Below are 23895 nucleotides of genomic sequence, written 5' to 3'. Positions count from 1 at the left end.
TTGTGTACTGCCACACCAGGTCAACAAGCCCTTGTTTGTTGTCACTACAGTACACCCTCCTCTGTGCTGTGGAGAACTTAATTTGCTAATTAACGCCACCTGAATGCTGAATGAGAACATCCACACAGGTCTGATGTGGTTTAACTAATTCGATTTCAATTCACTCTGTTAACCAATGTGGATTAATTTTCTGGCTGTTTCCACATAGACAAGCCCTTTGTTTTGCACTTGCCCATCTGTAAAATGGGAATAATGGCAACATTTCCCTGTTGCACTGTAGTGTTGACAGGCTCAATGTGTTAGCGTCTGTGAGGTGCTTGGATACTATGGGAAATACAGCAATGCCTAGAAAGAGGACTGGAGCTATAAGGACCTCATCTGCATTTCTCACAATAGGCATCCTGACCCAAAAGTGGGTGACAAGAGTGTTGTGGGGGGGTTGCAAGAGCAGCGGCTGCTGGCCAGGTGCCCAGCTCTGAAAGCAGCACAGCCACCAGCAGCAGCACAGACATGGAGGTGGCCTGGCATTGGGAGGTATCACTTTTGAGGAAGGGAGAAGATTTCACAGCCTGAAATATTTTCAAAGGAAAAAGTTTGACAACCTCTGGGCTCCACAGTTGTGCTTCTGTGGCCTCTTCCACCGAGCAATGTCAAAGCACTTTACAAACGCTTGGGAATTTTTTCCTCCCCATCCTTTTAGAGGGTCAAAAGTTCAGACGCACAGAGCAGGGAACAGGACATTTCAGGTGTGTGACAGGGCAAATGAGGAAGCAGGCACAAAACAACCTGCCCCAAAAGCCAGATATTACACTGTGGTCAATCAGGCTGGGACCAGGAGCCTGAGTTCATTAAATCAGGGTTGCTACCACAGGATGAAACTTTCTAATCCAGAACCCTCTCCCCCGACAATACCTATAACCCAGCATGATTTTAGTGAGGCGGATGACCACTTATCAGGTGTGTGGCCAAGTTTCCCTGTGGTCCCACAAGGTTTGTTTCCAGCCACCAGTCCCAGCTCTCAGTGTTCTCTGCTGTTATTTAGCTGTAATTTACCGCTCAGTGTAGGGTGACCATATTTCTCTATGCCAAATGCAGGACACTCTGGAGGTGGGTAGCAGCTCCCCTGCTGTGATTGGCAAGCGAGAGCAGCTCCCTGGCTGTCCCATGCCACGGGGCATCGGCATGGGGCTGCCGCCCCACGGGGGAGCTGCCTGGGTGCGGGGACTTTTGCCCTGAGGAAGGGGAGGGGTTTGTCAGCTGCCCCACAACACTGGGCTCCGGGAATGCTGCAGGGATGCTCCCTGGCTCCAGGAGTGGCTGTCCTGCTGTGGCTGCCACCCTACAGGGAGGGGGGCACTCCTGGCTGTGGGGGGGGGGCAACGGCAGCTCCCGGCTGCCCCATGCCTCCAGCTGCCAGGAATGGGGCTGCTGCCCTGGGGCGAGGGCAGGACTTTCCCAGATGCTCTGGCAATGGGGCTGCCACCTTGCAGGAGAGCTCTCTAGCTCCCTCCCGCCAACATACCCTGCCTTACCCCTATGGCAGGGTCGCTGGCTCCCTCTCCTGCTGCTGCCTGTATTGGCTGGGCAGTACATTCCACGCATGCTGTCTGGCCAGCTCCTGATGCATTGTTCCTGCAGCTGCATGGGGGGAGGGCAGCTCAGTGGGGGAGTGAATACACAGGACAATTCACTTTTTTGTTAAAAACAGGCGGGACGCTTGTCTAAAATACGGGACTGGCCCGGGAAAAACGGGAGAGATGGTCACCTCCTAAATGTCCTCTAAGAACCCAGCAGCAGTGGGAGTGCCGATAACCTGCTAGACGATATTGACCCCCCCCCCGCCACCCCGAGGGTCTGGCACATTGTCTGGTTTGGCACCAGTCAGGTCCCCAGGGTGCCGGAGCAGAAGGTTCCACCTGTAGGCACCAGATGGTGGGGGTGGGGCTGTTAGACCCTAAATTTCAGTGTGGAGAGCGGGACGAGGCTCCTTTCACCTGACCCCAACATCTCCCAGAAAGGCTGCCCCCAAGGCCGACTCTGGCCCACCCATCAGGCCAACTCAGCAGCTGGCTTAGTGAGCTGCATCTGGAGCTCGTCTGGATTTTCTGCTCCTCAACAGAGCCACCCACCACCAGCAACCAACCCACCGCCAGAGCATCTCTCCATTCTCTCAGTGGATCCCCTCTCTCAACCCGAGTCATCTCTCACACATATCCGTGGAGCCCAGCAGTTCCAGGACCGGCCGATTGCTGCCTCGGCTGTGCCGCAGGTCGGGGGAGCTTCTACTTGGGTGCGGCTGGGGCAGCAGCGTCTCCAGCACCGCACGGTCAAAAAGCCGGAGTTGGGCAGGAGTTCTTCTCATTTGCTTCCTAAGCCCACTGGGGCCCTGGTGGCTCGTCGGCTGGCTTTCCTCCACCGCCAGGAGGGCTGGGAACTTGGCTTGCTTGTTTGCACGAATGAGGAGATTCTCCCATAAACACCTGACTCCAGGAGCTGGGGCTTGAAGGCAAACATCAACAATGGCGACAGCTGGTCACACTGGGGACCTTCCCTGCCACCACCTCTGATCACCTCGGCTGGCCACCCTACCCACCACTACCCTGAGGGCTTCAGGGAATAGAGTCTTTCAGCTTGTCAGGGCCTACAGCCCAGCCTGGCACCAGCCAGGGGCCATACAGCCAACCACTGTGGTCCACCGGGCTCCCTCCCTGATTCACCAGACCTGATCTAACCTCCGCAGCAGCCAGCAGCTGCTCACTGCAAACCCAGCAGCTAGGATTGCTCCCGCACTGTTCGGTTTCTGCCTCTGACCAGTAGGCCTGGCCACCCACGTCCCAGGGCACAACAGGGATCTTATCCTGCCTCCCCTAAGGCTGCCAGGCTGTAGGGGTGGCCTTGCAAAAGGTAACAGAGGGAACAAATAAAGTATCAACCAGATACGTAACTGTGGGGGCAAGTGAGCACCCAAATACAGTCGGAGGCCAGGCAGCCGTTGCTAATCTGGTTTACCCCACCATTGTCACCTACCAGCCAGAGGTGGGGAAGGGAGCTCCCCTGTCCCAGCCTGGTGGCCATGCCAGGAACCGAGGCCTCAGTCCAGGTCACACACTCCAAACTCCGTCCCCTTCCCCTGGTTCAATCACGTAGTTAACAAAGACACCAGCCCCATCCAAGGAGCAAAGAGCTGAGTGGCTGAATCTGTGGCTGATTTACCGCGTGGCTCTCCTGCCCTCCCATCCCAGGCCATAAATCTGGGGCCTGACATTCCTCCCTTTCTATTAAGAAGGGTGAATCAATCAATCCAGACCATCGACAGACAGGCAGAGAAATGCATCAGTGGCTTATTGATCCACATCATCATGGGGACCGTTCCGCACCCTGGTGGGAATCCTGGGCCCAAACATCAGCCGTGTCACTTGGTTTCATGTGTTTCTGCCATGGCTACAAGAGGGAAAACAGTCCCCTCGCTGCCTTGTGCCTCCTGTGGCTGTGGAAAGAGTAAAACCGCTCCTCTGACTTACTAGGGAGTCACAAAACAGCTTCACTGTGGCTCATTACAGATTGAGTGGGCAGCTAGGAACTCCTGGGTGCCGAGCCTGGCTCTGACACCCACTGACTGCCAGTATGGCCTTTGGAAAGCTACTTAACCTGTCTATACCTCAGTTTGCCATCTCTAAAATGGGGGGAATAGTCTTGCCTTTCTCTGGTCCTCTGTCTTCTCCCTCCAGGCACCAGACTCAGAGACCTTCTGGACTGCAGTTAAGACTGGTCTGTACGGGACTCGGCCAGTGCATGCATGTCCCATGTTGCGTTCTCCAGGAGGTAGAGGCACACACCCCTGATTCTTCTCTTCCTTCCCTAGAGCAGGTCCTGCAGGACCTTCTAATGTTTCTCCATCCATGGGCAGAATAAATTTTGTTATGTGCACCACAGCCTGTGTGGATGTGCACCACCAGTAGAAACACAGACTGCTGGTTGTGGTGGCTTTGGGCGCTCTGTCAACCAACTGGGCGGCACCTGGATCTCTGCTGGGTGGCTGCCCAAGTGCTCAGCTTACAGGGAACATGGACAGCAGGTGGGGGCTCACTGGCCACCCCTCCCCTCTGGCTCTGCATCATCCCAGGAGGAAGCCTCTGCATAGGGGAATGCGCTGCAACTGTGGAACAGTTTCTGGTCCCATATCTGGTCATGTCTCCGGGCAGATGTCCTCTGGGTGGTGTCCGCTGACTCCTCTGATGCACTTGAAGAGCAGCGGGCCCTGCCTGGGGGTCTCGACTTGGTGTCCCCTTCTGCTTCTGTGAGCCCCGTAACTGACTGGAGCCTGGACTTAGTGATTAACCCCCTCAGTTTAGGGGGAACAGCCTTAGTTTTGGGCTGGCTTAGCCCCACCTGTTTCCAGAGCTTTAAACCATAGCCACCTTCCAACTTCTGCAGCAAAGGCAGCTGGGTGCACCAGACAACAGTCCCCTTCCCTGCACAGCCCTGGACCGAACCCCGCGTGCTCTGGAGGCAGGGTCGTGTGAAAAGCACAGCCACTCAATCAGTCCAGGCAATCGACAGGCAGACAGAGAAACGCAGCATCGGTTTATTGAGCCATATCATCCAGGGGATCGTTTCGCGACCCGGCGGGAGATCCAGGCCCAAACATGAGCAGCGTCACTTGACGTCCTCCTGTGACTGTGCCATTAAAGACTGAATCATCCACATTTGCCAAAAGCGTCAAATGCAGGTTGCACCAAGTCGCCTTAATTCTGGCATTTCCCCCGCTCCGAGTGCTTGACCGGGAATGTTCCTTTACCGTAGTTCTGTGTCTCTGGTTGCGTGGAAACAGAACACATGCTGCATTTCGATGCAACAGCAAAACTAAGATAATTCCCCGCACCCCCCAAGGCAGGGAGGTGCCACTGACCCTTGCAGATGGTCACACCCGGGGAACAATTCAGCCATGTACTGAAAAGCCTCCCTTCCCCGACCTCTGGGCCACCCGCGGACAGCCAGGCTCCGGGCCTGCTGCAGTCTGCTCCCACTCCCACCTCATTACTGTTTCAATCAGTTCCTAAATGGCCTGCTGGAAATTCAGGCTCCTCATGGCTGGTCACCGTGTGAATTCCCTGTCTCTCTTTAATTGCAGCCTTAATCTCTTGCCTGATATAATAACACGATTGGTAGCGCCAGGCAGTTTTCGAACGGTTAACTACCCGCGCCGGCCGCAGCCCATTAGACACACAAAATCTGCCAACTGCTCCCATTAGTTCCAAGGGGGTTTAGCAAGGTGGGGACACAGTGGCTAGGAGGGAGTGGTGGTTGTGTCTAGCAGCGATTAGCACGCTCCTGGCGGGGGGCTTGATTTTAGCAGTTAGAAGTAGGGGCTGGGAAGCAGGATTCCTGGGTCCTGTTGCTGGCTCTGGGAAGGGAATGTTATTGAATGGTCAGATCGGGGTGCGGGAGGGGTCTCAGGACACCTGGGTTCCTTTTGCAACTCAGCTAAAGTCCTACACGTGACAAGTAACTTCTGTCCAACCCCCTGCGCTATAAACCCTGGGTTCCTTTTTGCTATTCCATTTTCATCTGAAGAAATGGGTTTTACCCATGGAAGCTCATCACCTAATAAATTAGTTAGCCTGTAAGGCCGCGTCTAGGCTCCATTCCCCTTTCAGAGGAGGAATGCAAATTAGGGAAACCAAAAATGCAAATGAAGCGGCGATTTACAAATCACAGAATCACAGAATCGTAGGTCTGGAAGGGACCTCAGGAGGTCATCTAGTCCAGCCCCCTGCTTCAAGCAGGATCAACCCCCATTAAGTCATCCCAGCCAGGACCTTGTCAAGATGGGACTTAAAAACCTTGCGGGATGGAGAATCTACCACCTCTCTAGGCAACATATTCCAGTGCTTCACCACCCTCCTGGTGAAGTAATTTTTCCTAATATCTAACCTACACCTCTCCCTCTTCAACTTCAGACCATTACTCCTTGTTGTGTCATCTGACACCACTGAGAACAGTTTCTCATCCTCCTCTTTAGATATCCCCTTCAGGAAGTTGAAGGCTGCTATTAAATCTCCCCTCAGTCTTCTCTTCTGAAAACTAAACAAACCCAAATCCGTCAGCCTATCCTCATAGGTCTTGTGCTCCAGCCCCTTAATCATTTTTGTTGCCCTCCGCTGAACCTGCTCCAGCAAATCCACATCCTTTTTATACTGGGGGCCCCAAAACTGGACACAATATTCCAGAACTGGACACAATATTCCAAATCTCACACCTCGTTTGCATAATCTCTTCCGATCGTGTTTCCAGAGAGGCTTTTCTGAAAGCAAAAGCACCCTGTAGACGGGGTTCCTTAAGCAAAAAAAAAAAAGTTTTCGAAAGAACACTTCTTCCTGAGACAAAAGACGACGCATTTTGGCTTATTTCACAATAGGCTCTGTTCCCTGTCTACACAGTCCCTGTTTCGAAATACCTATGTCAAAACAGGCCCTATTCCTCATACAATGGCTGTGTCTACATTTGCAGTCCTCTTTCGAAAGTGACATGCAAATGAGAGAAACTGAAAATGCAAACAAAGTACAGATTTACATATCTGGTGCCTCATTTACATAGTCTTCTTTCAGAAGAAGAAAAACAGTTTAGACACGGCTTTTTTATGGAAAGAGGGGCTCTTTGGAAGATGGCGTTTACTTTAGAAAGAGCTGCATCTACACTGTTTTTCTTCTTTCAAAAGAAGAATATGCAAATGAGGCACCAGACATGTAAATCTGCACCTCATTTGCATTTTCAATTTCCCTCATTTGCATGCCTCTTTCAAAAGAGGAATGCAAGTGTAGACACAACCAATGAGGTTTACCTATTTCCAAATAAGGCAACACTAGCAAAGTTATTTCCAAATAGCGGCCGTTACTTCGAAATAACTTTGCTGTTTAGGCACACCCTAAGGCCACAGGAGTGTCATTAACTCTGCCAATGACGGTGCGGAAAAAATAAATAAATGTGGTGGTAATATAAAGCTGTCACAAAGAAACAGTGTTTGGTCTTGAAATGAAAGACCATCTCCTGTTGCTACATGCAAAGGTACGGAGTGAAGGAGAATCAACAACGTGGGCAGCGGGGGAATGTGCTGTGTCTTTTTTTTTTTTTTTTCCTGCTGTACAAAGTATAAGGAAGTCTGAAGATGCCCTTTTCCTGTAACCTTTCAGAGCAGGCCCCAGGTCTTAACAGAGGTTGTCGAATAGACCTTCCCTCGCATTTGTGATAACGCCACCTCCCTGCAACACTCACTTTATTAGGGGACTGTTTACCCTGCTTCCACTTCTTTTAAGGGCATGGAGCAGCTGGAAATGAGGCAACTCTCAGGCTCTCCGCAGTGGATTCTGGCACCTACTTCCTGCTGGGGAATCTCTTTGGCTCAGGGTCGTACTTCTCGGATTCGCTTTCATGCAAAATCGACCTCTCGGGGTCACAGTCGATGCCTGTACTCATCGCAAGATGCAAGTAAGGGCAGTTGGCGGGAGAAACTCACTCATCAACCATCCCCTTTATAGACAGTCAAGTTAGCAGAGCACAGATACATCAATATCAGCTATGCCATTGTTATAGCCTGGGCTTCTTTTGTGGCACACCTCTGAATCAATGTTCCCCGTCAACGGGGATCCCATGGCTGGGGCTACCAGCAGGGTCCCCTCCACAGCCAGCTTCCAGCCACAGGGCTGCCAGAGTCCCCTCTGGCGTGCAGCAGCACAGGGCTGAGAGCCAGAGCTCTCACTTGCCCCACAGTAGTGCAGAGGCTGGGAGGCTACCAAGAGGCTGGGAGCCAGAGCCCCTGCACCCTCAGGCATTGCAGGGCCAGGAGCTGGAGCCCCCAGTGCTCCAGCCAAGGGAACCCTGGCCGGAGGGTGGGGGTCCCTGGCAGCCCCACAGGGAGCCAGCTGGGATGCAGAGCCCTGCCAGCAGCCCCAGCAGAAAGAGCCCCAGTTGCAGGAGGCAGGAAGGGGCTGAGTATGGTTTCCTCTTTTTTTAAACCAAAAAATCACTGGCCATAGTGAGAATTGCGTATCTGTGGTCAACTTTCTTAGCCTAGTGTAGACAGAGCCTTTGTTACAGCGCCAGATCTCATCTCTGCTGGTTTTGGAGGACTCTGAACTCCTAGAGATCCAGCAAGATTAAGGCAGGAGATGTTCAGAAAACAAAGTAAAAAAAAATGAAATTTGGGGGAATTGATTTTGCGTTGAGAAGAACAAATCTTACTTTTTTGTTTTTAATTTCACATAAGGTGTCAATGTTTAACTGTGAGAATAATTAACCATGGTCACAGTCCTCCATCACTCCAGCCCCAAGACTGGATGCTTGTTTAACTAGTTGAAATGGGAATGATTTGGAGGCCAGGTACCTGGCCTGTCTCCTGCACGAAGTCAACCTAGAAGAGGATCACAGTGGTCCCGTCTGTCCTTAGAATCTGCAGCTCCGTTTCCCTTCCGTTGGCATCTGTGTGAGGGAGTGAGATTATCACTCATTTAAAATAAACAGTGTGCTGTTTGTGAGATCTGTAACGAGGCTGGCGGCTCCCCGAACAGCCGCTTACAGGCTTCTGCCAAGGGGACGGCACTTTTATTTTATTAGGGCTCGTAACATTCTATGGCTTGGAACTTCCTCGTTGTGGTCTTAAGCCTCACGCGGAAGAGCTTTGGGATGTAAAACAATTCACAGATGAACGTGTCTCCAGCTAGTCGAGCATTTGGAAGCGGAGGGGGAAAATGGGGACTGTAGATTTAACCCTCGGTTCTGTCTGCTTTGGCTTGAGAGGGGAAGAGAGTGATTAAATATAACTGTGTAGGACGGTGAGTTCACATAGATGTCTAGGGGAGATGGAGGTGCCTGAATCTTAGTTGGGAGGAGCTGTGAGTCAGGGCGCAGTACGTGGGTGACCGGTGTGTGCTATAGGGAGGTGTGGCCATGGATGCTGAGTACTGGTGTGTACTGGGTGGAGCTGCATTCAGAGGGAGGTGGGTGAGAGCAGAGGGTGTACATGTGTGCGCTACGGTGGAGGTGTCCCAGCAGGTGTGATCAGCAGCCGGCCGGCAGTAGACGAACAGTCCTGGCCCAGGGATCAGCGCTCGTCCCCCAGCCGGAGCTTGGGGATGACGCACAGATGCTGTATTTTTAGCACCCTCAGGGCAGTGTGCTTCCACACAGCCTGCTGTAGCAATGAGTCACCTCAGCCAGGCCCACCTGAGCTTCAGATCCAGATCTAGAGCCTGCACAGAAACGTGGCGACCCATTTGAGCTCAGACAAGGCAAAGGAGATGCCCCTCACAGCAGGGTAAAGTATTAGCAGTAACACCATCTAGCTCTTCTCATAAGCAGATCTTTACAAGGGACCTCATGGTCATGCCCCACCCCCATTTTACAGTTGGGAAAACTGAGGCACTGAGCAGGGGGAGGGGAAGAAAGATGACTCATCTTAGTCCACCAGGCAGGCTAGTAGCAGAGCTGGAAAAAAACCTCGAGTCTCCTGAGTCAGACCAGTGCTCTACCCACTAGGCCACGCTGTTCCAGTAAGCAATGGCAAGCCCTAAGAAGTCTTCACAAGACCATGGCTTGAGGCTCCACCTGTGTTTGCCGGGACCATTAGTTACCTACCATCTGACTGCTCTGCCCATCACCCCTGGTGTGATGAGCTGATGGGCCCCAGCCTGGCTGCTAAGGGACAGGTGTCAACATTTAGTAGAACAACTGCAAGGTAGGGCTCAGAGGAGGAGCGCTCGTGCCTCAGTTTCCTTCTGCCTAACTCCCATGGAGTGAGGTGCTACATAAGAACATAAGAACAGCCATCCTGGGTCAGACCAAAGGTCCATCCAGCCCAGTAGCCTGTCTGCTGACAGTGGCCAGTGCCAGGTGCCCTGGGGTGGGGTGGGGGACTGAAGACAATGATCAAGCGATTTGTCTCCTGCCATCCATCTCCAGCCTCTGACAATCAGGGGCCTGGAACACCATTCCTACCCTTGGCTAACAGCCTTCTATGGACCTAACCTCCATGAATTTATCTAGCTTTTTCTTCAATTCTGTTATAGCCCTAGCCTCCACAGTCTCCTCTGGCAAGGAGTTCCACAGGTTAACTATGCGCTGAGTGAAGAAGAACTTTCTTTTGTTAGTTTTAAACCTGTTACCCATTCATTTCATTTGGTGTCCTCTAGTTCTCGTATCATGGGCCCAAGTACATAACTTCTCCTTATTCACCCCACATACTATGAGGCGCTGGGCCTGGCTAGACTCTGAGGGACAGCTGGAGTTGACTTTTCACCTCGTCCTGCCACGCCAGCAGGCATCTCCTGCAGGAGTGGCAGAAGCACTCTCAAAGGCGGGGGGCGATGGCGCCCAAACCATGGCCTGCCCCTTGCACAGCCCCGTTCCCAGAACCCCCCCACCCCACCCCTCAAACTGCCCACTCCCCAGAGGCCCCTCTCCCTGAGCAAGCTGCAGCCCATCTCCCCACGGCCCCCCCAAGCCTCTTCCTCAGAGGCCCCACTCCTTCAGTGCCCCACTTCCCAGGCCTGCCCCCCTCTTTCTCCTTTCTACCCCCTCCCCCATCACTCATACTTACAGCCAGTAAAAAAGGGGGGAGGCATGGCCCCCTGACCCTCCCCGTTCCAGCTCCCTGTCTGAGCAGCAGGGTGAAATTAACGCCAAATGGACCATGTGGCAAAATGGGCAATAAATCACCCTTGTGGCAACCAGGACCGGGCCCTTATCTGCCCATCTCTTCCCAGTTTAACGCATCCCGCATGCTAATTCCATTCCCAGGCCCAGTGTTCATTTACATCTAATTACATCAATTGCCATCCCCCGCTCCTTAACTCATTTGTGCCTCCGGCATGAGAAGCCAGCCGAGGAGTCCGACCCCATGGCTGGGTGCTGGAAGGGCTGGTCTCAGTGACTTCTCACCCGCCAGCCCACAGTTAGCCAACCCCTGGGCTCTTTTGGAGGAAGGGGTCTAAGTTAGCCTCTGGGCAGGTCCACACTGCATTAACGCAGTCCCGGCTGGCCCGAGTCAGCTGACACAGGCTCACGTGGCAGGGCCCCAGGCTAGACATCTGGGCTGGGAGTACAGTCCAGGACGTAGGATGGGTGATCCCCAGAGCTCAGCTCAAGGCTGATCAGCCACTTGGCAATTTCATAGCCTCAAGGCAGGAGCCACGCGGCCCTGCCTCAGCTGACACGGGCCAGCGGTAGGTGTTTTCTTGAAGGGTAGATGATGGCCCCTCTGGCTACACCTTCACTGCTGAGTTAACCTGGCCTCGATTCTAAGTGGTGTCCCAACCCTCGATCCCATCCACACAGAAAAAACCTCCACGCTGGCCTCTGAAGTCCCAGCTCGCCTGCACGCCTGAGGGTGCTGGCTTGACACCTCGTTTTGCCTGGGGCCAGGCTGGTAGGCAGCCTGTCCGCTCTGCAGGGTAAGCAAGCCCAGAGGCTGAGGGTCTGCCCACTCCACAGCTGGGAGCAAGCCCCTCACTGCCACAGCCTGGCTAGACAGGTTCACGTTGCCTCTGCTGGTGCCACAGCCTACGGGGCTGTTCTTCAGGCACTAGTGCGAGTCCGTCAACCCTTCTGCCTTGGTTTACTTGTGAGTGGCTTTGCTGGTACAAAGCACCATCGGTGTGACTTTGCCCAACTCCCACCAGATGGACTCTGGAGAAGTTGCCCAGCCCACTGCCCGGGCCACAAGCCCATCCCTTTTCCTTCTGCTGCTGAAAGAGGCTGATGACAGCCCTGCAGCTGATCTGTGAGTGCACCGGGGGGCAGGGGGGCTCAGGGAGGGAGCAGGCCTCGGCCCTGCCCAGGGGAGACCAGTTCCCTGGAACGGGGACGATTCTAGCTCTGGGGCCTGTTCATACATGTGTGCACCTTCCCACCACCAGTCACCCACACACATGAACCACACCCGCCTGAAAACCAGCTGCACACATGCATTGCCACCCATGTCCGTGCATGTCTCTACCCCTGCCGTGCCTTGGAGCATGCCAGCCCCTGTACACACCCCATTGCATCCGTGCAGCTGCGTGGTTCCATGCATGCACCCACCTGCATTTCCTAGGGAAGACATGCCTCCCCCACCCCCCGCAATCCACACGGACTCCCCCACACACTCATGAAGCCATGGGTACAGACACGCCCCTCGTGCCTCCCATGGAACCCCCCCCATCCTTGCAGCCCCACCCACCTGGGCCTCCTCCTGACACAGGGTGCTGAAATGCAAGCTTGGGTCTCTCTAATCCTCCCGCGCCCCGCCATAGCGGCTCCTGTCCAGGCTCCCGAGAGGATTTGGAAGGTAGGAGAAAGGTAATTAGAGAGGCTGTTGCCCTCAGAGTCAGAGCCGGGGCCAGCTTGGTGAAGGGCAGCGGTCAGCAAAAGGCGCAGCGAGGAGCTGATTTAGCAAGGCTTACAGGGCCGTTCCGGCTGATTTAGGGATTTGATGAGGGAAGGGGTTTGATTTGGGCCATGCATGCGACAGGAGGCTTATGGAGACAAGGTGGGAGAGGTGATAGCTCTTATGGGCCCAACTCCTGGTGGTGAAAGAGATGAGCTTTCAAGCTCGCACTGAGCTCTTTGCAGGCCTGGGGAAGGTATTCACTGGGTCATGGCTTCCTGCGAGCTTGACTGCATAGCTGAAGTAGGTAACCTATTCTGAGGGACTAGCCAATGTGAAACGGCTCATGGCATCTCCAGGCGCAGGGAGAAGAGACAAAAAAACTTGAGGCATTAAAGTGAGTTTAGATCAGCGGTGTGCAACCTGGGGGACACACCTCCTTCGGTGGGGGGACATAGTACAATCGGCTCCCCCAGGACCTCCACCGCCTCCCCGCAGTTTCTGGCAGCTCAGCTGCCCTATGCAGCACTGCCTCCTTCCCTGCTGCCTCAATCTTGCCATCGGCAGAGGGCCAGCTTCATTTCTGGGCCCCCCCACCCCCTCACAGGGGCCTCTGCTGCCTCCCCACAGCTTCTTAGGCTCTGCTGACCTGTGTTGCCAGCCCTCCTGTCCCCTCGGTGTTCACCATCCCCTGGGAGTGCTGGAATCATATCAGAATCCTAGGGCTGGAAGGGACCTCAGGAGGTTCAAGCAGGTTCAACCCCCACTAAGTCATCCCAGCCAGGACCTTGTCAAGCCGGGACTTAAAAACCTCGAGGGATGGAGAATTCACCACCTCTTTAGGCAGCACATTCCAATGCTTCACCACCCTGCTGGGGAAATAGCTTTTCCTTATATCTAACCTACATCTCTTCCTCTTCAACTTCAGACCATTACTCCTTGTTCTGCCATCTGACACCACTGAGAACAGTTTCTCACCCTCCTCTTCAGAGCTCCCCTTCAGGAAGTTGAAGGCTGCTATTAAATCACCTCTATGTCTTCTCTTCCGTAAACTAAACAAACCCAAATCTCTCAGCCTGTCCTCATAGGTCTTGTGCTCCAGCCCCTTAATCATTTTTGTTGCCCTCTGCTGGACCTGCTCCAGCAAATCCACGTCCTTTTTATACTGGAGGGCCTAAAACTGGACACAATATTCCAGATGTGGCCTCACCAGTGCCAAATAGAGCGGAATAACTGCTTCTCTAGATCTGCTCAAAATGCTCCTCCTAATGCACCCTAGTATGCCATTAGCCTTCTTGACTACAAGGGCATTGTTTCCGGTCTCCCAGCCACATTACCTGCATCTCCCAACTCAAGCATGCTGGGACTCACTTTTGCAGAGGCATCTGAGTGGAGATAACATATGTGAGCTTTTACCAAGCCAGCCCCTGTTTTCAGCTACCTGAGAGAGTCCAGCTTTTTTTCATAATTGCAATTGTGTTGATCTTTTCGTTAACTTTAAAAGACTGCCTGGGAGAGCTGGTGGTGGGGGGCGGGAAGCAGGATCTTTAAAGAGCAAGGAGCTGTTGGTTTTTTTTGTTTTTTTTCTGAAGCTGCAGTGTGGGTTAGACAGGCTCTTGAAGCAGCAAGACAAAGAGTTTATATATATGTATAAAGCACTCTCCATCTCATTAAAAATTTTTAAATATGTTACTGTTTTTATGTATGTATATTCACATTTATATACCAAATAAAGTTTTTACATTCTACAGACTTATTTTCTTACATGTGCTGAAAGGGTTTGGGTTGGTTTGTTTTTTTTTTTTTGTTTCCCCCTAATGAAGATAACTGAAATTTCTATTGGTTTGAATTACGTTAGACAGGTTGGGTGGCCCTGCTAATTGCAGGGATGAAAAGGGGGGCCCTGAGACAAACAGTTTGCTCACACCTGTTCAAAATCACTGTAAGAAGCCATAAAAGCAGTCCCCCTTTGCAGTCCACAAGGTTTTAGTATCTAGCAAGATGGTCAATTTAAGCTCGCAGATGGTGTTGTGCAGGTTCCTTCTGAAGATGAGATCTCAGAAGTCAGGTGTGGAGCCATCACTTTGGGAAGAAGTGGTTTTGTCTTTTATCCTTGCAACAGCCAGAATTGAACATGGGACCTCAGTGCAGGACCCTCTACCCTATAAGCCAGCTTGCTCTCAGAAGTTCCTTACTCTCCCTCTGTAAGTGGTCCAGGTGCCACCATCTGGGACAGTGACCCACACCCAGGAGGCGTGTGGATGACAGGAGCACAGGGAGTGTCTGGATTCACCCACCTAGTTGTGGTGACATTTAGCGCACTGAATGAGAGATGCCACCTGGTGCGAGAGGGACATGTAGGACCTGAAAGGCACATTGTGGGTGGCACATTGTAGCCAGTGGGGATCTTGTTTCTGAAGGGCCAACTGATCTGTTCTGGGCAAGGCAGAACAGGGAGCCAGCGAGCAGTGGGGCAAATTGCTCCGGCTCTGTCTATCCAGCCTTCTGACCATCCCAGGGCCAGCCTCCAGCAAGGAAATGCAAAGCATAGGAATTTGGGGGAAGGAGCTAAACAGAGCAAGACAGAGGGAAAGAGAAAGATAGTAACGGAGACAAAGCACGAGAAAAAGAACACAGTGAAGGCAGGTGGGACTGGCACATGGCCCCCTCCATAGATACGTTCCATCACTGCAGGGACAGGGTTACTCGGCTGCTGGGAGGTGCAGTTCCCAGCACGAGTGGCCTTAGGTGCATTACACCTGCCTGAGCTAGCGTGCTGATAAACCCATGTGGCCACAGCCGCTCAGGCTAGCTGCACACGCGTCCCTAGGACCTGGCCAGCGTGGTATTGGGCAACTGGCTGAGCCACTGTCCATGCTGCCAGGGCCACCCAGCTATTTTACTGCACTAGCCCGCACAGCGTTCATGGGTTAACGTCTCCCCGAGCTGGGAATTACCCCTCCCTGGCAGACTGCCGTCATCACCCTGGTGCCGTGGTTCCCAACCTGCGGTCTGTGGACCCCCTGAATTGCAGGGGGCTGTGAAAAAACAAACAATAAATAAAAGTGATCATAGAAAATAAGCTTCAAATAAATTGCAAAGTTACAATCCATTATTATTTTTAAATTAAATATCTTCCAATAATGTTATTGATTGCTACCCCAAAGTTTGTGTTGTGGTTTCCTCTAATGCAGTGTATACAGCGGCTAGGATGGGCTTTGGGGCTCCATGCATGGTTTGGAGGGGGCTGATAGGGGAGTTGTGAAAAGTTTGGGGGTGTGATTGGGGCTCTGCACTAGTGAAAAGGGCTGGAACCGCTGCTCTTGTGTCACTCGGCATGCGCACTTGCTGTGAGAAATCTGTGCCCACTTCCTCTGCATTGAGCCTGTAGAGCTGAAGGGAGAACCTGGTATACCGGGAGTACAGCAAGAGTAACTCAGAGAAAAATGGAAGAGGAGGGTGGGTAGGTTCCCACACCCCCAATCACTGAGCCCTATTCTCCAATTCATGACGCCTGTTACCCCACCACACGCTACCCTGCCTTGCCCTGCACACAGCGCCCCATGTCCACACTGCAGCACTCACCTCAGCAGCTCCCCACCAACTCCCTCAAGCTTCCATCCCACAAGGGCTCCCAGGCTGAGCATCTTTGTTGTTGCGGATGTACTTTGGACTTACCAGGGAGGAGAATAATTGCAATTCCACCCCTACATCCTGCCCCACTTCCCCACCAGAGCCTTCCTTGGATATTTCAGAACCTCTGCCTGCAGGGAGGTCAGAGACAACTCAGGTACAAAAACCAAGGAGATAGCCCCAGTGTGGGGTGAAGGTTCAACTCAAGGCTCTGGTTTATTACTAGTGGGCCTGTGATGCCATCAGAAATGCCAAAACCCACAGAACTGAGGAGAGATCTACTGGTTAGAGCAATGGACCATTATTCTCAAACGTTTTGCTGCATTGAGCCTTAGTTTCCCGATCCACTAGGCAAGACAGGCCCCCCTCCTCCGACCCCAGAGCAGCCAATAGCCTGGTGCTCACCAATAAGGAAGACCCACGTTCCTGTTCTAAAGCAGCTGCCTGAACCTATGTCGCCTACACCCCAAGTGAGTTCTCTAACCGCTAGGCTCTTGGCTACTCAAAGGTGGGTATGTTCCCATGACAACTAACAATAAAGCTCTGTTTTGTTCCCCAGGGGAATGAAAACAAATGTTGAAACCACAACACGTTTTGCAGAACAGAATTCTTGTTTCCCAGCCAGCCCTAGCAATGAACTGACCAACGGCTGTGTGGACCACCGCCCTCTATTGCACAAAATCAGAGCTCCCAGCTGGGTGTCATAAGCCCAATACTGCTATCAGCTAGTGGAGGTTCACCTCGTGGATGCACACAAAGTTCATGACATATGGAATAGTTACAGCTTCAAAGGCCTGAGTATTATAAGAAATCCATGACCTCTTCTCACTCAAAGGCATTGAGAAGCTGAATTAATTAAGGTTTACAAAGTAAAATTTGTTATTAAGCCAGACTTTGAGGCCTTCATGAGTTTCTACTACATCTGTAGGACTTTAACCTCTGATTTGCACCATCACTGATAGTGTTTCAGGTCACCCGTAAGAGCTGTAAATGATATACTCCAACTACACCCAAGGAAGAAAGAGTTAAGCCTGACCCCACACCCCCGTGTCAGTGACGCAGGGCTGATCACACAGCATCACCTGGAGCTCCCACCTTCCTGGCGTTTGACAGGAGAAGTGTCACAGTTGGAACTTTAAGCCCACTGGCTTTGTTTTGGGGCGTGCATGTTGTGAGTGTAGTCACACAGCTCCTGCCGCTACTAACAGGGGACTGTTAATTACAGGAAGAGACACTATAAATAGACAGTAAGAAAGAGAGCTCGTCATGCTCTGCCTTAATTTCACCTTTTGGAGACCAGTGTAGGCATGAAAGCCCTGAATTCCCACAAAGATCCCTGGAGCACTTGTTAAAAACGTAATGGGGTAGGTACTGTGTGGGACATAGGCACTGTTAATTAATAAATACAAGAGTCTCTGAAGGCCCTAGTAGAGAGTAAGGCTCCAGTGAGTAAGCTGATGGATTTAAACACAGAGAGCTTACCATCTAAATGGACAGAAAAAAGCAGCATTATCAACCCATCTTTCATTGGGGAAACTGAGGCACGGCATGCTTGAGTGACTTGCTTGAGGTCACACAGGGAGTCATGGTACAGCAGCCAATCAAACCCAGAGCTGCTGAGTCCCAGTGCAAAGCACAAGGCCTTAAGCAGAAAAGCTCACTTTCCCTCTTATGATGCCACTCAGCCAGTTCTATGAAAGGTGAGCATGGCCAGATCCCCCAGGGAAGCCAATGGTTAGGTCCCAGGGTTAACCAAGAGCCTGGCATGTAGGACTTAAGCTGCTTACCAAAATCTGTTCCTTCAGTTTGGGGCATAACCCCAAGAGTCAACTTCCCCCTCCTTTGGAGGGGGGCGTTCAGAGGCTTGCAACCCCCTGCAGCAGATCCAGCAGACAGCTCTGGCTCCCGTCCTGTAGACAGCAGAACCAGCTCTTGTCTCCTCACCAGTGAGCCTTCAACTGAGCTAGACTCCCTCCTTTCTTTCCCTCCCTCCAGGCCTGGCATTGGCTGCAGGTAAAATGGGGGAGGGGCTAACTGAACAAAAAGGCCTTTTCGCCACTGTGGGGCCAGGCTCTGCTCTCACTCCCTCACAGGAAGGTTATGAAAACAACAAAACAGGCGATGAAGGTCTCTTGAGCTCTCCTGCCCTGCAGCCAGAGAGTCTTTCGTTAATAGGCCCTCAACATTATTCACAGGAGCTGGTCAAAACATTTCACATCAGATTTGCTTTCCAACAAAAATAAAGGAATTTATTGCTATGACCCCTTTTTTCCAGAGCCACTGTAGTTGGGATCCCATTCTAAAAAACTCAGCTTCTAGGGTCATTTTATTTTAAAACAACAAGAATTACCAACAAGGGCAATGGTTAGTTCTTAAATTTCCCTTTCGTACCAAAATAGGAAAAACCAATTCTAATAAATATTTGGAAATAAACCTCGTGATTACAAGCAGAAATTCATCATGACCACATAAAGATCAAGTCTTTCCAATATTGATTATAAACCAGCGATGTTTGACAGCTTTTTGCTGTAATAATTTCTTCTCACAGGGTAATTTACTTCTAACCATCCTGAGGTGTGACGACAACACGTAAATAATAATAGAGCAATAATCTAGGCAATAGAAGGTAAAAGACTGGGGGTTGGGAACAGTACCTCGAAGTCTACCAGATCTGATTCAATTTGTGGAAGCCACCAGCAGGAGATTTATTTCATTAGTTAGGCCAGATTTCCAGTGGGATTCACATTCTCTAGGAACCCAGTTAAAGTCCATGGAATAAATTTCCACCAAATTCCAACAGTGGTGGCCTCTTGCGGTAGTTCAGAAGTCGCTGGTGTGGTGTCCTGAATGATCTGCTGCTTCATCCCTGGTGATAATTATTGGGCTGCGTGTTTGGCTCCTCTATGTGCCAAGTAGCCAATGCAGCAGACTCCAAGGGAGCCCCTCAAAGACCATCAGATCAGAAAAGGATTGAAGGCACCAGGCCAGGCTTATTGTAATCAAAGAACAGTAATAGCTTCCCTATAAGAACAGCCATGCTGGGTCAGACCAAAGGTCCATCCAGCCCAGTGTTCTGTCTTCTGACCGTGACCGATACCTGATGCCGCAGAGGGAGCAAACAGAACAGTAATCACGAAAGTGAGCCATCTCCTGTCATCCATCTCCAGCCTCTGACAAACAGAGACTAGGAACACCATTCCTACCCAGCCTGGCTGATAGCCACTGACGGACCCAACCTCCAAGGATTTATCTAGTTCTTTTTTGAACTCTGACAAAGTCCTGGTCTTCAGATCCCAGATCAGATGCCTCGAGGTAGACTAAGAATTTGTGCCTGCGGCAAGGCACACGCCTCAGTCAGTGACATGGGATCTGTCACTACCGCTTAGCTGGGACAAAAAATTAAGTCAAGGTACCCTCATATTTGCAGACTGAGACAAACAACCGATGGTACACACCTTATGTACTGTCTTACGTGTGTTGAAGCACAAGACTTCTGAGTTTAGGCAGCTAACATTCAGCTTTATTGAATTCAATAAGGCAACAGATGAGCCAAACTGGACGCTAGTAAAACCAGGTCCAGCAAGGCTGCTTGATGCAGCTAACTCTAGTATTTTATACCCTTACACAAACAAGCCCAGTGCCAGAGGCAATTAGTTAGAGAACCATAAATCACTTTCCAAAGAGAAACTGTTATCAGCAAGGAAAAACAGGTCCAAGGGAGCTGGTCCCCCAACTCCGAACAGTTCATTAACGCATTCCATAGAGCTCATCCTCCCAGCCATTCCCAAACCGGTCAAGGAAAGGACAGGCTCTTGTGTGCGTGCAAAAGTAAGGGATGTGAAATGGCTTCTATACAAGATGGCTTCCACACGCGTTACTGAAATGTTGGTTGCTCCCCTTGTACTTTCCTCCTGACAGTTCAGACAAAGCGTTCTGATGCGTCATTGTGCTTTTGCTCTGAGGTTTGGACCCTGTTCTAATCTACCTTGGCCTGTAAACCGCTTGCTCTCATTGCTGTCCCCATGGCATCTTACAGACGTGTGCGCTCGCTCGTAGACAGGGCCCCAGCCACCTGGGACTCTGTGGACTCTTTAATGGGCTGTCTGAGAAGATGAAGTCGCAGGCTTTGCCCCTTCTTACACGGGGGCCTTACAAGTCCTTTGGGCCTTGGATGCATGTCTCTGAAGAGAAAAGCTGGCGCTCCACACAGGCGCCACTCCCAGGGCACCAGCAAGGCCTGACAAAACTTCAGGCTTCTCCAATCCCTGTTGCAGGCTGCGTCGTAGGAAGGCCACACGCACAAGCCCAAACAGACTGCGATGTTCTCATCTCCTCCAGCTTACAGTCGGGGTGTTAGCTCCCAGAAAAGCAGTGGCAGAAAGTCAACAGCTGTCTGATAGCAGTGACGGGTCACCACAGGAAGGCATTGGGGTGACTCGGGGGGCGGGGGAGGGGGCGGACATTGACAAGTGTTAACGGTGATCCAAAGCTCCCTGCAATTACCAGAATAGCTCCCACAGCCTTTGAATCTGGTGTCTTTTATACCACAGCTTCTCTGTGCATCGAGCACTCCAGCATATCACCTCTGCCCATTCTTGTCAGCTGCCTCGCCAGCAAGCAAGAGGCAGTCGCAGCTGTCCCTCCTGCGGAGCCAGCCTGCACCAGTTTCAGGCTGCGGATGGGCGGTGGCGGGGAGGAGGTCATGTCTGTTTTATTTTTATTTATGGGGAGTTGCTGGGGGAGAGGACCCCCAGCCCTGCTGCATTACATAACAGTAACGGGAGCTGAGATGGCAGCTGCGTTCCCTCATCTCTGAGTGCGGGAAGGTAATTGCCTCTCTGGCTCCGGTCCCTGAGAAACCTTTAATATACGTCCCTGCCAACTTTGAGGCCTTGTCCAATCTTGACAAATTGCAGCGGAACCAATCCTGTTTGGTTGTAATACAGAGATTTGAGAGCTGATGGATTTGAGAAAGATGGCAGATCCCACACAGCCTTTCGAATGCGTTGCGGCTTGGGGTAGTGACAGAGAAGGAAATGGGGAGTTTGAAAAATGTCCACCTGGTTTAAGGGCCTCCTCAGACCTGACACGATAGATCTGCTCCCCAGTGCTCCTTCCAAAAGGAAATTTACACAAAAAGAAAGCAGATTCTTACAGGCCATTCTGACTGTAAATTGATTCCCTCTTGTCCTCTGCCACTCTGGCCTGTGTGGAACTGAAGCTGTGCAGGGATCCACGATTAACCCCTTCCCAGAAGGGAGGAAGCTATTTTCGAATTTCTTTGCTGGCATGTTCTTCATGAAGTCATCCAGCCCCCTCAATTATTTTTAACCCATACGTTGTAAACAGCCAATCATAGGAAGTGCCCTGTTGGGTGTGTGGCACTCCCATCAGCTGTTTGTCACCTGTTCGCAGCACAAAGGGGCCTCCCGAATTCCAATGCTCAAGCCGATGCGTGGCGAAAGGCAGCTGATCAGCTGACAGGGTCCATGCCCATTTGTGTCCCAGTGTTCCAATCTCCAGCAAGGAAAGGGATAAAGACGGGCCAGTCCACCAGCTGGCGTAAGATCTTAGTAATGTTGGAATTGTTATCTCGAGCACAGATCCACTTATGTTAGTATCTTATTACCAACAGTAGAGTCCCAGATGTTTTAAAGGACGGGGCAAGAAATCATGTATTGTACATAGAATACATTGCTAATATATAAATGTGTGTGTTTCTGTTTTACCTATTCCAAAAAAGTTTATACGAGGTGTGTGTGTGTGTGTGTGTGTGTGTGTGTGTGTGTGTGTGTGTGTGTGTGTGTGTGTGTGTGTGTGTGTGTGTGTGTGTGTGTGTAGGCTGATTAATGTATTTACAGCTTTACAGCTGGATGAAGTTCAGAATTTTCATCCCATACAAAATTCTAAGATTTCAACATTGAGATTTGCCCCAGCTGGGATGAAAAGTTCAAATTTTTTGCACAGAAAATTTTTTTCCAAAAATATTTGCCTTTTGACCTAAGCAAACCATTTCCTGTCAGTAAGGCTCAGAAGTTTTGCTCTGATTTTCTCATTTTGACCTTTGTTATGTAACCCTTCTGCTGGAAGGAGTTGGCAGCAACCAGGGCTGGGTTCAACATCTAGGGGGTCCTTTTCATCCATCTCACAAGAACCGGCTCGAGCCCCCACCCAGTTGCCTGGGAAATTCACACACCCCTGGGCACCTTGGAGAGGCAACGCTTCCCCACTTTCAAGCACAGAGTCTGAGTGTAGGAAAGAAACTTTTAATGAAAGAGGCAGAAAAGTCATATGGCATAAGCTTGAGAAAATACCACACCCGGGCTATGTCTACACTAGCACCTTCTTTTCGAAAAGGGCATGGTAATGAGCAGGTTGGAAGATGCTAATGAGGCTCTGCCATTAATATGCAGCACCTCATCGGCATAATGGCAGCCACAGCAATTCAAAAGTGCCACTTTCAAATCGCGCACTGCCTGTGTAGACGGGGTCCTTTCGAAAGGACCCCCAGACTTGAAAAGCCCCTTATTCCTATTTGGTTTTAGGAAGAAGGGGCTATTGAAGGCTGTGGGGTCCTTTTGAAAGGACCCCATCTACACGGGCAGCGCATGATTCAAAAGCGGCAATTTCGAATTGATGCAGCCGCCATTATGCTAATGAGGCACAGCATATTCATGAACATGCAGCACCTCATTAGCATCTTCCAACCTGCTCATTACCATGCCCCTGTCAGAAAGAAGGGGCTAGTGTAGACGTAGCCCCAGAGTTCATTACCAACCCTCAAGTAACTGGCCCAGCTCAAATAGCTTGAGCAGTGTCCTTTGCCTCTCAGGCTCACCGTAATACTGTAAGAATCTAATCCACACACCCAAACTTTCTCCATACCTCCCTTCAAATGCCCCACTTACAACTCTGTCCAGTCTGTGCAGGCCCTGACACATCATCCTGATGCACTCATTGAGGCTGAGTCAATGCCACCTTTTTGCTGGTCCAGCATTCCACTTGCCCCTGCCAGCTGCCCCCCAGCCACCCACCGCTTGCTTCTGACAGCTGCCTATCCTCTGTGCTCTGCCAGCCATTTGCCTGCTGTCTCATGGGTTTTGCTGTGGGCAAAACCCTGTGATTCCAGCTGTCTGTGGCTTCAGCTACCAGTGACTTCAGCTTATCATGGCATTCAGCTCTGGGCCTAGCCACAGCATCTCAGTACCCACCAAGGCGGATTCTCACACAATAACTATAGAGCCAGCTTTAGATCTATCTTTGACCAGTGAGAGAGGGGAGAGCTAGTCAAACCAGTCTTACAGCTGTATGGCTAAAACACTCTCAGCCAGCTGCTTCAGCTACTATGCCTCCCCTCCTTTCCACCTCACAACGCTTACATGGAGGGACCCCTGTGTCATCCATATCTAACACAGCAGTGATGACTGCCCTGTACACCCACAACTTCAAGCATTGGTCAGATTCCACAATTCTTACACTGGGTGATAGCATAAATTGTGATTTTACAGCAACATCTTGCTTACAATAGCTGAAACGTCATTGCTTCACCTGCTACCCATCAGGCTTTGTTTACAAGGCATTACACCATGCACACCTTTGCCTTTTCATGCAAATGATCTCTAAAGGACATATTCTCCAAATCCTTCACCAGTATTCAGCTCCTGCTGGCACATTCCTTACAGTTATATTAATTATATGATATTAGATTTTAAATAATAAAGACTAAATTAAATGTTTTGACCTTTCCAAACATTTTGATAACTTCCCAGGAAAGTTCTATGAAATTGATGTTTCTTACAAAAAATTTGGCCCACCTGTATTCAGTATAAGCAACTTGTGTAAAAGGATGGCCATTTTTTAACAGCTGAAGCATATTCGCAATGGTGACTTATTGTTTGGTCCAA

Source organism: Carettochelys insculpta, chromosome 2, assembly GCF_033958435.1.
Source record: "Carettochelys insculpta isolate YL-2023 chromosome 2, ASM3395843v1, whole genome shotgun sequence".
Lineage (NCBI taxonomy): Eukaryota > Metazoa > Chordata > Testudines > Carettochelyidae > Carettochelys > Carettochelys insculpta.
Note: the sequence above shows the minus strand (reverse complement) of the source record.